At 38.6% G+C, this 12,794-nt stretch overlaps 1 protein-coding gene across 1 annotated transcript in view; it reads left to right on the forward strand.

Annotated features, from left to right (window-relative positions):
* The first annotated feature begins 1,105 nt into the window (after positions 1 to 1,105).
* Positions 1,106 to 12,794, forward strand: part of STK33 (serine/threonine kinase 33) — a 112,446-nt gene continuing 100,757 nt past the window's right edge. Inside the window, exons 1-2 of the mRNA XM_012725259.1 lie at positions 1,106 to 1,172; positions 2,561 to 2,662. The gene's annotated coding sequence lies outside the window, so the exon portion shown is untranslated. The remainder of the gene's footprint in view (positions 1,173 to 2,560; positions 2,663 to 12,794) is intronic.

Raw genomic sequence — 12,794 nt, forward strand, 5'->3', positions numbered from 1 at the left:
TTCCGATTAAAGGCAGATCCATATGCCACAGTTCAGTGAAGCAGATGGTAGAATTTATCTCCTTTTGTTGGGCATTGTGACATTAAATTCATGCTTGGATAGGAGCAGAGTCAGGGGAGAGAGGAAGAGAGAAAATGCTTGCACGCTATTCCAGGCCCTATTTAAACAATAGTTCTGTACTTCTCCAGGAAAAAATCTGGTTGCGATTCAAAAGTTTCATAGCACAGGACATGGTAGGGGTTATCCTGGAAAATTTGCAAAACTGAAGTCAACAGTTGCTCATATTGAACAAGAAGAATTAGCACCTAATGTATCTCCACCTTTAAGCAATAAAATGAAAGTGCTTTATCAAGTTATCAACTACCAATCAAGTACAGTTTAGAGTTCATCTGCCTGAAATTAGGCTAGTATTAGGAGAGTTGAAATTCTTCCCCACAGCTGCTACAGAGCAAGACCCATGTGTGGTTCCTTGTTCAGGTCAAGAAATACATTAGCATACAGCTGGAGTCTGGTTCCAGCCTCCTTTGCAGGGTTTATGCATTCAGATAGCTCCTCTGAGGTTTGTGGCTAAAACATATTCCTGGGAGTTGTCATTTGATCTGTCAGTTGATTTCTTGGCCTCTCTGTGGGGACAAACACCCTCGACCCGGGCCGCCTCCCATCACTAATATAAGTTCATTTCCCAGGCTTTTTTCTTTGTTTCTTTCTTTTTTTTTTTTTTTGCTAGCTCGGCACTCACTACATCGCAAGGCTTGCAGCCCCAGTTTCAGCTTGGAGTGGGGGCTGGGGGGCAGGGATGAGGCCTAGGCCCTGAGTAAGGATATTGGTCTGCAAATCATCTCAGTCCTGCGATAACACTGTTAGGCACTTTTAATTTCGTGTAACACGCGCTTGCTTCTCTGTCCCCGAAACAGGATTTTCAGGTGAAGATTTTCTGCTCAGGGTGCAGCCTCTGGGCGCACCCCAGGCTAGCGGACGCCTCCTCCCAGCTCCGACGCCCTGAGAGAAGGGGCGCAGAGCCAGTCTTCGCGCTTTGTCCCCTTCCGGCCCCCGTTCACCACCTTGCGGCTGCTCCAACAGCGCAAAGTTTCTCCAGGTGCGGAAAACCGCGCTGGGCAGCTGCCCCCGCGAAGCGTGCGCGCCCGTGGGAGCCGGGCGGGTCAGCAGCTGGGGTGAGTAGCCGCGGGCGTCCGGGCCCTGGGCGGGCCCCGCGGGAGGCTGGGCCGGGTGCTCACCGGGCCCGCCGTTACTATGGCAACGCGAGGGCAAACGGGCCTCCGGGGCTCTCGCTGCTGGGTCAGCTGGCGGCCCCCAGCCGCGGAGGGACGGGGCTCGGGCCTGCCCTCCCTTCCTAGTGTCTCCTGGGGCCCAGCGGTCGTGACCCCCATTTTCCCCGGTCTGCAGTGTGGGGTGATCCCTGGCTGCGCGCCTCCAGTTCTTCTACACCTGCTCACTTCCATCCCATTTTGAGAAGTTGAAGCTATTTTTTTTTTTTAATTTAAGGCGAACGTAGGGTAAGTGTGATTTAGGAAAAGTAACATTCTTAAATGTTTTGAAGTGCTTATTCTTCGCACTCATTTCCTCTAGACTGGCTCTTAGTAGGACCTCATTATATGATAGCTTTTTTCTTACGGAATTTCATATAGCTCTTTGTACCCAGTGATCGCTTAACGGACCAAACGAGGTCTTTTTTGCTCACTGCCCAGAAAGCCAACCTCTAACCCAGGTGAATGTCTGCACAGGAGTTTTTTGTTGACAGTGGCTGCTGAGGGAGAGGGCAGAGTTAATGCTTTCAAAGAAGCTGACCCTTTGAGTGGTGGTATGGAGGAATTACATGGTGTGTGTGTGTGTGTTGTCCGCATGTAGGGCCCTAGTCAGTATAGGAACATGAGGTAGTGTTTATCTTCTTCAGCAGTGTTCCTTTGGAGTGAACAGCCCTTGGTGGGCACAAGCGTGCCCTGGTGTTACCAACCTGGGAGAGGCACAGAGAATTGTTAGAGATGTAACACCATCAGTATTCAAGGTTCCTGGAATGAGAATCAGGTGGTGAGAGAGAAGGGAGAACTTTTCAATTCTAAGAGATTTTTAAGCTATAAAAAGAAGGGAGTCAGGCTACAGAGGCACACAGACCACCTGTCCTATGGCCTAAGAGCAGCCCCTGCCTGGGGAAGTGGGCAGGTCATCGAAGCTGTCTACCAGTTTCCACTTCTGTAAATGTAGGTTATAGGCTTGAAGGAGCCTGCATGAGAAATCGCTTTTTGAACAGTTAATGTAAAGCACTTGAGAGTTAGCAGCAGGTGATATTTGCATGCTGAAGCTAAGGAGCTGTAGTGTTGTGTTTTTTTTGTTGTTGTCAGACCACCAAATAACTCCAACATCCAACCAGATATACTGTGGTAACACACTGGCAGACACTTCTGTGAATGGAAAAAACACAAGTTTTGAATCTTAAGTCTTTCTCTTATGCATCCTTCTATGCCCATTGTTTCAAACTATGCAGATGTCTCACAAACTTAAAATTTTACACCATGATAATCTCTAGTATTTCTGTCTTAACCAGGTAACAACCAGGTTACCTGAAACCAGGATCCATTCATCTGATTTCCAAGCAAGAAACCTTGGATTCAACCTTGACACCTGGTACTCCCTGGCACCTCCATATGTAAGTCATCAAATTTTGTTTTATTTTTTTCTTCATATTAAAAAATAATCCTTCTGTCCCCACCACTGTCACCCTAGACCAAGCTACCATTATTTCCTGCCTGGTGTTTTGTAGTAGCCTCCTGGCTGGTCTAAAAGTATTCCCTCGTCCTTTTTTTTTTTTTTTTTTAACTGCAGCAGGGGTAATCTTTTGACTATGATTAGAGCCATCTTCCTTTCCCTTACCCCCAAATCCATAACTACTTCTCATTTCTCATAGGGTAAAAATACAATTCTTCAGTGTAGCCCTATAAATTGGGTGATCATATACTTTTACATTCACACCAAGGTATTTTTAAATCATATTCAGGGAATGTTTTTATCTTTTTAAAAAGATTTATTTATTTATGCAAATAGAGCTGGGAACCAGCCAGAGGTGCAGGGATGGGCGAGAGGATTCACCAGAGACAGAGTGGGGAGCAGAACAGGCAGATTGTCGAAGTACACTACTGAGGGGAGCAGCGGGCAGGTCAGGAGAGGTCTGCCATGCCATGTGGGTCACCTCTGGGGTGGGGATTGAACTCATGCTGAAGTGGCTTTAGCTTCTTAGTGCTGTGCTTGTAACCCACTGCACCACCAGGCAGGGAGGGCCCTGCTTATTTTTTTATTAAGGTAATATTCATTTATATTACTGAGTATGATTTTGGTAGGACACTAAGGTTCATACACACACACACTAACACACAGCATTACTGCTCAGCTATTAAAAAAAAAGATGCCATCTCATGATTTGCAACAACATGGTTGGGACTGGAGGGATTCTGCTAAGAGAAATAAAAAAGAGAAAGATAATACTTAATGGTGTTACTTATATGTGGAATTAAAAAACAAAGTCAGATAAAACCAAACCATTACAAACCCTAGAAATCTGACTGTAGAATTGAGGCTATGATGGGGGATAGAGTACAAACTGGGGACTGGGCACAGTGGGCTTTGGTAGAGAACTCTGGGTGCATTGGTGGTGGGTGTGGTGGTGACATACTCTGAAGTGTGATCCAATGCCTCTAAGTAATATGTAATGTTACCTGAATTAAAAAAAAAAAGTTTGCTATTAGATCTTTTTTTTTTTTTGTAAATTACCTATATACATTCTTTGTTTATTTTTATATTGGACCCTCATGTTTGGTTTTTTATTAATAGTTTAGTTGTTGGATATCTGTCCCCCCAAGCCCAGGTAGGAACCAGCATACTGGTCTTTGAGTGGTAGCTAAGGTGTCCCTGGAGCCTGTGGTAAGCTGTTACTTGCCTGCAAGTCTAGATAAAAGAGAAAGCAGTGTTTCAGAGACTGGGTCTTCAGGAAAATCTGGAATCAAGAGTAGGCTGATTTTGCTGTTTACCTGAGTCTTTAGTCTTACCAGAGCTTAGAAGAAAGAGGGTGTTCAGGTAGGAGGCAGAGGATCAAAGCAGATGATGAGAGGTAGAGATTCTCAAAGATGAAGCTGTACCCTCTTTTTGTAAAGACCTTGCAATTTCTTGTATGGATGAGGAGGGAATTATGGGGGCTCTTGGCCAGCCACTGACTTGTGTATGCTATTATCCCTTACTTATCATATGGGGGCATTTCCCCCACAACTGCCTTTTCATTTAATTTATGATGGCTATTGATGTATGGCAATCAAGGCAGTTTTATGTTGTCTACTTATTAATCTTTTCCCTTTTGATTCATTGCTTTTATATTTAGAAAATTCTTTCCATTCAAGGTCAGCTAACTAGTAGTCTTTGGAAATCTTTGTTTATAATGTCAGCAAATGAAGTGTTAAGGAAAGTAAGTAGAAGAGAGCTTTGTGATTTCTAATAAAAAGCTTAGAAGATGATGGTACAAAAGTTAACTTCATGTCTCCTTGAAGATCAAAGAGGAGCTTATGTCGCTATAAGGGAGGTTAGGGAATACTTGTCCTTATGGTTTCTGTCCCACATTGAACGCTTGTAGAGTCTTATCCCTGAAGACTTTATTGAGTGTCCTGAAAGAGAAGACAGCATCTCTGATGATACTTTCTATTTCTTTCATCCATCTGATTCTGTGTAGTATTTCAAGCATCCCATTTGTTTTAGAAATTATTTCTTTGTTTTTAAATGAGGCTTTAAAAAAAGGAAAATGTAAAGTTAATTGCTAACCTCTGGGTATTTGAAAATTAGTATGCTTTAGAAAGAAATCTCCCTTGCTGCTGAATCTTAATAGGGATCAGTGAGAAGATTGTATTTTGATTAGATCTGTCTTTGGTTCCAATATGTAAGAAGTGGGCAACTTATTGTTAAACCGTGTTAATATATTCTTTCTTAGTTTATTAACTAAAATCATAGGGCTTATGAGAAACTAATCATCTCACAAATTCTTGCAATTTTATTGGTCAGAAGATGTGTTATTTCAGAAAGGTTGATAAGAAGAGCATTTTATAACTAGTCAGAATATCTCTACTTATAGTGGACTGGTTATCTTTATTAATAGTAATTGATTTGCCAGTTTGAATATCAGTGAGGATGTGGTATTACAATAGGAATAAAACAAGGAAAAAACTACTTCCCAGTGATGAAGACAAGTAAAATTAGAAACAGCTATTACCACTTGCCTTATTTGTTGATCAAAATTACTTAGTAAACAATATAAACAATTTATTGGGTGTATGGGATGTGCTAGGCACAGATAATTGTGTTACTTTTTTGCTTTTACATTGTCTGTATAAAGAGTTTGCCTGTGATTACATATTCTTAACATGCGCTGGCCTTATTTGAAAAACTGGTCATTTGGACTCACACATATTCATTCAGGGAATCTAATAAAAGCCTTATTTCTAATGTTCATCTCCTCTCTAAGGTTGAGATGCTGGTAATTGAAAGTTCTACTCTGTTACTTTGTTGTTATCACGGTGGAATGATCATCTGCAGCCACAGAGCTGGCTGGGAGAGAATCCATTTACTCTTTACCAGAGGCAGCGGGGTCTGAGGCTCAGGTTCTTATACTTGAATTCTTTCAAGTCTGTTTGCTGTTAGCATATCTAACATAGAGGCTGTCTATCTGCTCCAGAGAGCTCAGCTTCCAAGTAGTTGAGGTATTGGAAAGAAAGTAAATATTTATCTTTGGATGTTTTTCATGGAAATCAAGTTAATTTTTTCCTCAATTTTTATGGCATTCCATTTATGGCAATAGAATTCAATATTTTTCATATTTGTTATTATGAAAGTGAACACCAGTGTCCAGCAGTGATTTTCAAGTTGACTTAATTGCTTTTCTGTTGTATCTCCTTGATGGTATATATGGTGTAGTGTAGTTACCTTTTATATTTGCACCTCACTTTTTAAAAATTGAGATATAATTAACATAACAGAATTCACCTTTTTAAAGTGTACAGTAAAGTTTGTAGTATATCTCAAGGTTTGCAACCATTACTACTATCTCACTTCAGAATGTGCCATCACCCCAGAAAGAAGACTCACACCCATTCATAGTCATTACCTGTTCTCCCCACCCTCAGTCCCTGGCAGACACTGACCCTGTTTTATCTTCGTGTGGATTTTCATATTATGGACATTATAAACGTGAGACCATTTGCATTTGAGTTCTTTCACTTATCATACTATTTTCAGGATCCTTTCTATAATAGTATGTATCAGCACTGCATTCCTTTTTATCACTAAATAAAATTGCATTGTGTGATGGATCCACCACATTTTATTTATCCATCTGTAAGTGGCTGTTTGGGTTGTTTCTATTTTGGGGGCTGTTATGAATAATGCTGCTATGAATATTTGTGTACAAATTTTTGTGTGAACATATGTTGTCATTTCTCTTGGGTTTTTAAGTAGGAGTGGAATTTCTGGTTATATAGTAACTCTATGTTTAACTTTTTGAGGAAATGCCAAATTGTTTCCCGTTCCCACTAGCAATGCATGAGGATTCCACTTCTTCTAGCATCATCAGCACTGGCTATTGTCTGTTGTTTTGACTATGCATATCCTAGTATGTGTGAAGTGTACCTCATTATAGTTTTGATTTGCATTTTCCTGGTGACTAATAGTGTTGAACATCTTTTCATGTATTTACTGGCTATTTACCTATCCTCTTTGGAGAAATATCTATTTAAATCTTTTGTTTATATTTATTTGGGTTGTCTTTTCAATATTGTAAGAGTTCATTATATATTTTGGACATTATACTCTTATCAGATACATGATTTGCAATTTTTTTTCCTATTCTCTGTTATCTTTTTACTTTCTTGTTCTTGAAGGAACAGAGACTTAATTTTTGATGTTTATTATATCTGTTTTTTTCTACAGTTACTTGGCTTTAGAACCCATATCTAAAAAGCTATTGCCTAATTAGGTTCATGGAGATTGATCTTTACTTTTCTTAAGTTTGTAGTACTAGTTCTTCCATTGAGGCCTTGGATGTATTCTGTGTTAATTTTTGTAAATGGCATGAGATAGGTGTCCAATTCTTTCTTTTATGTGTGGATATCTAGTTGTCCAGCACCATTTATTGTTTACTTTGTTGGAGTCAATTTGTGAGTCATATTTGGAAAAATAAAACTTGGCTTATTTCTTGTTACCTCCATTAAATACCATCATCCCACAGGATGCAGGCAGACAGCATCTGTATTACTCCTGAGGATTTTGGCTCCCAATTTCTATGGAGGTGTACATCTTGGTGCATTAAGGTGTAGGAGATGTAAGCTTTAGGGCTGCTTTGTCCTCAGGCTTAAGGCCTCTAAGTGGACCCATGTGGTGGTTTCCTTGCCACATTTTTCTCTGTATCGTAACCTAATTCCTACTTCACCTTTTGGGGAAAGGGAAATGTGAAAGGATAGTTTACTTCCTTCAAACCTGGGAAGACTCTAAAGACCAGGAAGAACATTATGAAACTTTCCACAAATAATTAGGGGTCGTCATCAAGGGAAGACAGCTTTTCACCTCTTTGGATCTGCCATTGAAAGTTCCAGGGATTCTCCCTTTGGAATCATTACCAATTAAATGTTGGCTAGCTTTACATTTCCTTTTCCTTGGAATGAAATGATAAGAAAGGAGGCCTTGTACAGTCCTGTGGTGATTTCAAATGAACAGTGAGGGAAAAGCTTAGTAGGAGGGGAAAGGGTCAGGTTCATCTGAGTTCAGATTTTGGTTTTACATATCTGTCTTCAGTTTCTCCATGAAATGGGGCTTAGATTCCCAAATTTGCAGGATTATGATGGAAATAAAGTCAAATATCATATGTAAAGTGCATAACAAATCTGCAGCTTCTCAACAAATGTTCATTTCCCTTTTCTCTCAGTCAAATTTTCTGGAAAATTAGTACAAAAACAGATTTTAAAAATTCTGTTGCAAGGGACCTTTATCCTCGTGAGCATAGCACTTAGCTGAATCTTTTAAAGCTCTTTCCATGTTTATTTATGATTAACACAGTATATTTTACTGATTACTTACTGTGTTTCAGGCACTGTTTTGTGTATGTGTCATAAAAGTCAGTGGAGGACATGATTCGCATACATGACATGAAGCTGGCGTATGGTTTCACGTCATTCATCCCGATCTCATTTGATTCATTCATGAAATTATGAGCCAGATCCTATGATCGGTTCCTGGAATATGAAGATACAATCTTTGCGAGCTCAGTCTGTTGTGAAGGGAAGCAAACCAAGAAATTATAGTATCTCATGGGAGGAAAGGATGTAAGAGACATACAGATCGATGGTATGAGGATGGAGGGAGAGTATGTCATATCAGCTTGGGCAGGTCAGGGGAGGATGAGCAAAGGGGGAAGGGAAGATGAAGCAGAATGAACAGCCAGCCTAAAGGAGCTGGGAAAGGGTGTACGCCTTTAAGAAAATTTACATCCGAGGAATAATTAGAGATAGTGAGTAGAAGACCAGCAGTGCCCCACCTACAAGAGCCTGTTTAGTGGACTGAGATGTCAGGTCAGCTTTTATGGAGAAGACAAGCACACTTTGTGGTTAAGAATTAATATTTGCTTTGATTTTATTAGTATTCTAAGACTAGCTTTAAAAAATAATGTTCTTTTACTTTTGTCTTAACATTTCCCCGAGCGAGACATGTGCTAATCGATCCTTTTGCCTTCTTGTTCTCTTCACTTGGCATCCTGCCACTTTAATTTGATCCTAGATTACCTGCCTGTTTCCTCTGTTTTGGGCTATGACCTCATAACTTAGGGAGTGCTCCATCTGTGTATACTTTCTCTGGAAGGTTGTTTCCTGTTGGCCATAGAGTTGGTAACAGGAAAAACCCATCAGGTTAACTAGTGAAGATGCAGTGGAGATGGCCACTGAAGAAGGGACAGCTGGGTGGGGAAAGCCCTTGCACTAGCGGTGCCGTCCATGGGTGCTTCTGATGCTAGCATAATCATGACCTCTCCTCTGACTGCCCATGATCACTGACCAACCTGGCTCCAGGTATGTGCCTCTTGGTTTCTCTTGGTTTGCCTTGATAGAGTAACTGAATTAACTGCCCAGTTACTTACTAGTTGTGTGTGTGTGTGAGTGTGTTTTTTTTTCCATATAAATTCCCATTAGCCTAAAATAATTCTGTGACTCGATAAATGTGGCAGGCAGCGACTGTACTGATTAGATCTGGATTCGTGAAGCAGATTGAGTGGCAGTGTTTTAGCTTTTTGAGCTCAGCCATTAGTGAATTGAAATTGTAATAGCTATATTTATTATACCCAGAATTGAATGAGTTATTAATAAGCTATTCCTTAGCTCCATATTATCTCTGTTTTACAGACTAATTTTTTTCAATAGGATTTCCTTAATTGTATCAAATGTTTCCAAGAATCCTTAACATGTCTGATTGGTATAATCTCCAGGGAAACTAAGCAGTCTTAATTACAGCTAGTATTTTGATTTATTTGATCCTTTACATGAGATTAAAAGTAAATTGTTTTAAAGAATATGAATACTTTTTACATACCTAGGCATACTATAAACTCAAAGATTTGGCCATACAACATTAGCACTACTGGCATCTCAGATAAATTAGGTTGTAAACTAGCATATAATATGGTCAATTTCAGAATGAACAACTTTATCCAATTTTTCTCATCACCCTCTTTGGATAGCATAAATTTATATTTCTGCTCATCTAGCTATTCTCATAGTACATGTCAATACTTGCTTCCTAGGAAGCAGAATGTTCTTTGGTTTGACTCTTTCACAAGTATGTTTCCCAGTGAACAAATGTTGGCAATAATTTCTGGAGTATGAATTTTACTTCTAGATGTCATTTTTTAGTAATGACATTCAGGCTACCTGAATGTCACCTCGAGGAGGGTGAAAGACCTGGGGAAATGAAGGATCTCAGCTGGGAAGAGGGACAGCTCAGGGTATTTACTGGTATGCAGAAGGGTGGTTAACTTCTAAGAAATATGACCAATTTTCTTTGTATCTAGGAGAGAGAGACCAATTACAGAGGGGCCAGGCATATACATAAGGAGAGAGATTTCTAAGGAGACAATTTTGGCTCGGTATGAGGGGGAACTTTCTGCCATTGGTGTCCAATAAAATAATCTTCCTAAGGAAAGTGAAGAACAAGATCCCTGTCATTGGAAACTTCTAGCAGTACTCTTGTCAGCATTCATCAGGTTTCCGATGACTGAATTCCATGCTAACCTAGTATTATTTGATGTTCTTTCCAACTCTTGGACTTTGTAATTGCATCTCCACTCTTGGTATCATGATGTGCCTACTTCTCCATTCTAGTGATATGATTGATTTATATTCCTGAACTACCATAGTCCAGAAGACTGATGTACTGGGTTAAAAACTGCTTGACATGAATTTTTTTTATTTTTGTAGATAATTCACAATGGATATTATACCACTTATACTTACACATAACTACATACAGACAATCATTTACATATACCATACATAGGCCAACATTTATTCACTAGGAAACATAATCGTGAGTCAAGCCAAAAAATACTCTGCTGTTATTTTCTGTAATTTAGAATGTTTTATATAATTGAGTTACTTTCATCTTTTGTACTATTTTTATAAAATGATATCAAACTATAGTATAGAGGTGTCTGACACTCATTAGCAAGCGTTTGTTACTTCGAACATTTGTTTATTAAATTCATTTTAAAACAAAATGTAGTTTTGTTAAATCTTTAAAAGAGAGCCAACAGGGAGCTCTTATGTAAGTATGAATTAAAAACTGATGATTTTTTTTATTGTTAGATCATTTGATAAAGATCTATAAATAAAATACTATGAACATTCAATTAGACATGTAAGAATAGCACTGTAGTCATTTTGGAAAATTGTGTTTGCAGATTCGCTTTACTAATTGAATTGTTGAGTACAGTGTTAGTGGCTTCAAATAGCATCACAATTGATTGAAATTCTGACCTGGAATAGAGAAGTAAAATTAAATCCATCTTCCTGAAGAACTACTAGTTTTATGAAATGATTAAATCTGATTTTGAAATAAAGCATTAAATACAAACCACTAAGAGTCCTAAAAATACTTACCGATCTCATGCAAGATTTAGTGCATTTAGCTTTTAAACACTTTGTTCATTGTGGGTGAAATGCTTTTAGATTGATGTAAATTATCACATCATTAAATTAATAAAATGGGGAAAATTACATATCTTCTCTCTGGAATGCGCTCATACTCCAGAGGTAGGGGGTGTTTGCCCAGAATAGACTTCTGAAGTGGAACGCTCCATGTAAGGGTTCATCAGAGAAGCTGAGTTTCTAGGACTAACCTAAGCCCATTGTGGATGCTATTAAAGCCTTGGTGTGGTATTGTGCAAGAGAAAGCCAGGTGTTGGAAGAATTTACCTGGCGAGGAAGATGCAAGTTTTATAGGACTTTTACAACTTTCACTACTTTTCATTTAAAGGACAATGCATATGTGCTTAGGGGAGATTATATTGCTCTTCCTTGAACTGTTATGCAGCTCCAGTCGTTATTAGGGATGTTCTTAAGTTTATTGGGGCGTGAGGTGAGTCCTTGGTGGTCTTGGAGAATAAACAGATTTTGCTAAAAACAAACCTTCCATAGGATACCTTCTCTTCTAATTTCAACCTGAATACTCTGTAATATAAATAGTGATGTACAATGTTGAAATAAGGATTTAAAAAAATATTTGGGTGTCTGATACACAGAATAAATAAATGAATTTACCACCTTATGACTGTACATTTTAGGGTCACATGTCTAAGTGAAATATATAATGAATTTTTATTGAGACTATCTAGTGCTTGTCCTCCCTTAAAAATAAAACACCCTCATTTTTCTTTTTCAAAATATTGCTTGTTAGTAATGTCGTCCATGGACAGCAATTTCTGAAATATTTCAGTCATAGCGGTGGCTTCTTAAGATACCTAGCTAGGGTATAGGACAACTTTTTTCCTCTTTCTCTTCTCATTGCTGCCTGCCTACCTGTCTTTTATTGCCTCTGCATGTCAAATAGAATATATAAAACTTACATTATAAGCTTATTTGTAGAATGCCAATAGGATAAGCTGAGTAGTCATTTCTGTTATTCATATCATCTTAGAAAAATTTGACTGTGTTATCTAAATGAGCAAGTTCAGGCAAGGATTGAGGGTGAAAGAGCAAGGCAAGGTAGTTAATATTGTGGTTGACATGTTGACTCTGAGGTGCTCGTGCCTCATCTTTGTAGATAATGCTCAGCGTGCAATTGTGATATGGGTCTGAAAGCTTAGGAAAGAATCCTGATTGAATATACTGAGCTGAGAGTCCTCATTATATAAATTACACAGAACAGGCATTTTTATTAACATATGGAGTAACAAAAACATTTGTAGAATTATTCATTTGTAAAACTAGAAACTTCCACAGTCTATTTACATTTGGAAGAAAAAGCTAATTTAAGGGTAATTTGCTTCATAGGCTATTACTACATCTTTTGAAGTTAAAAATTTGTAGGTATGCTTATGTTCACAAACATGAAAAAAGTATAGTCATTGCAGAGGCGAATGAACAGTTTTTTGAAAAATGAAAATAGAAAAAATGTCGATGGCGTTTTAAAATAACATAAATCCTTTCTAGGAAATAACTTGGTCAACAAGATTTACTTATGCAATAGTATACTGTTTTTTTTTTAATTTATTT

Source organism: Condylura cristata, unplaced genomic scaffold, assembly GCF_000260355.1.
Source record: "Condylura cristata isolate star-nosed mole 26May11 unplaced genomic scaffold, ConCri1.0 scaffold00015, whole genome shotgun sequence".
Taxonomy (NCBI): domain Eukaryota; kingdom Metazoa; phylum Chordata; class Mammalia; order Eulipotyphla; family Talpidae; genus Condylura; species Condylura cristata.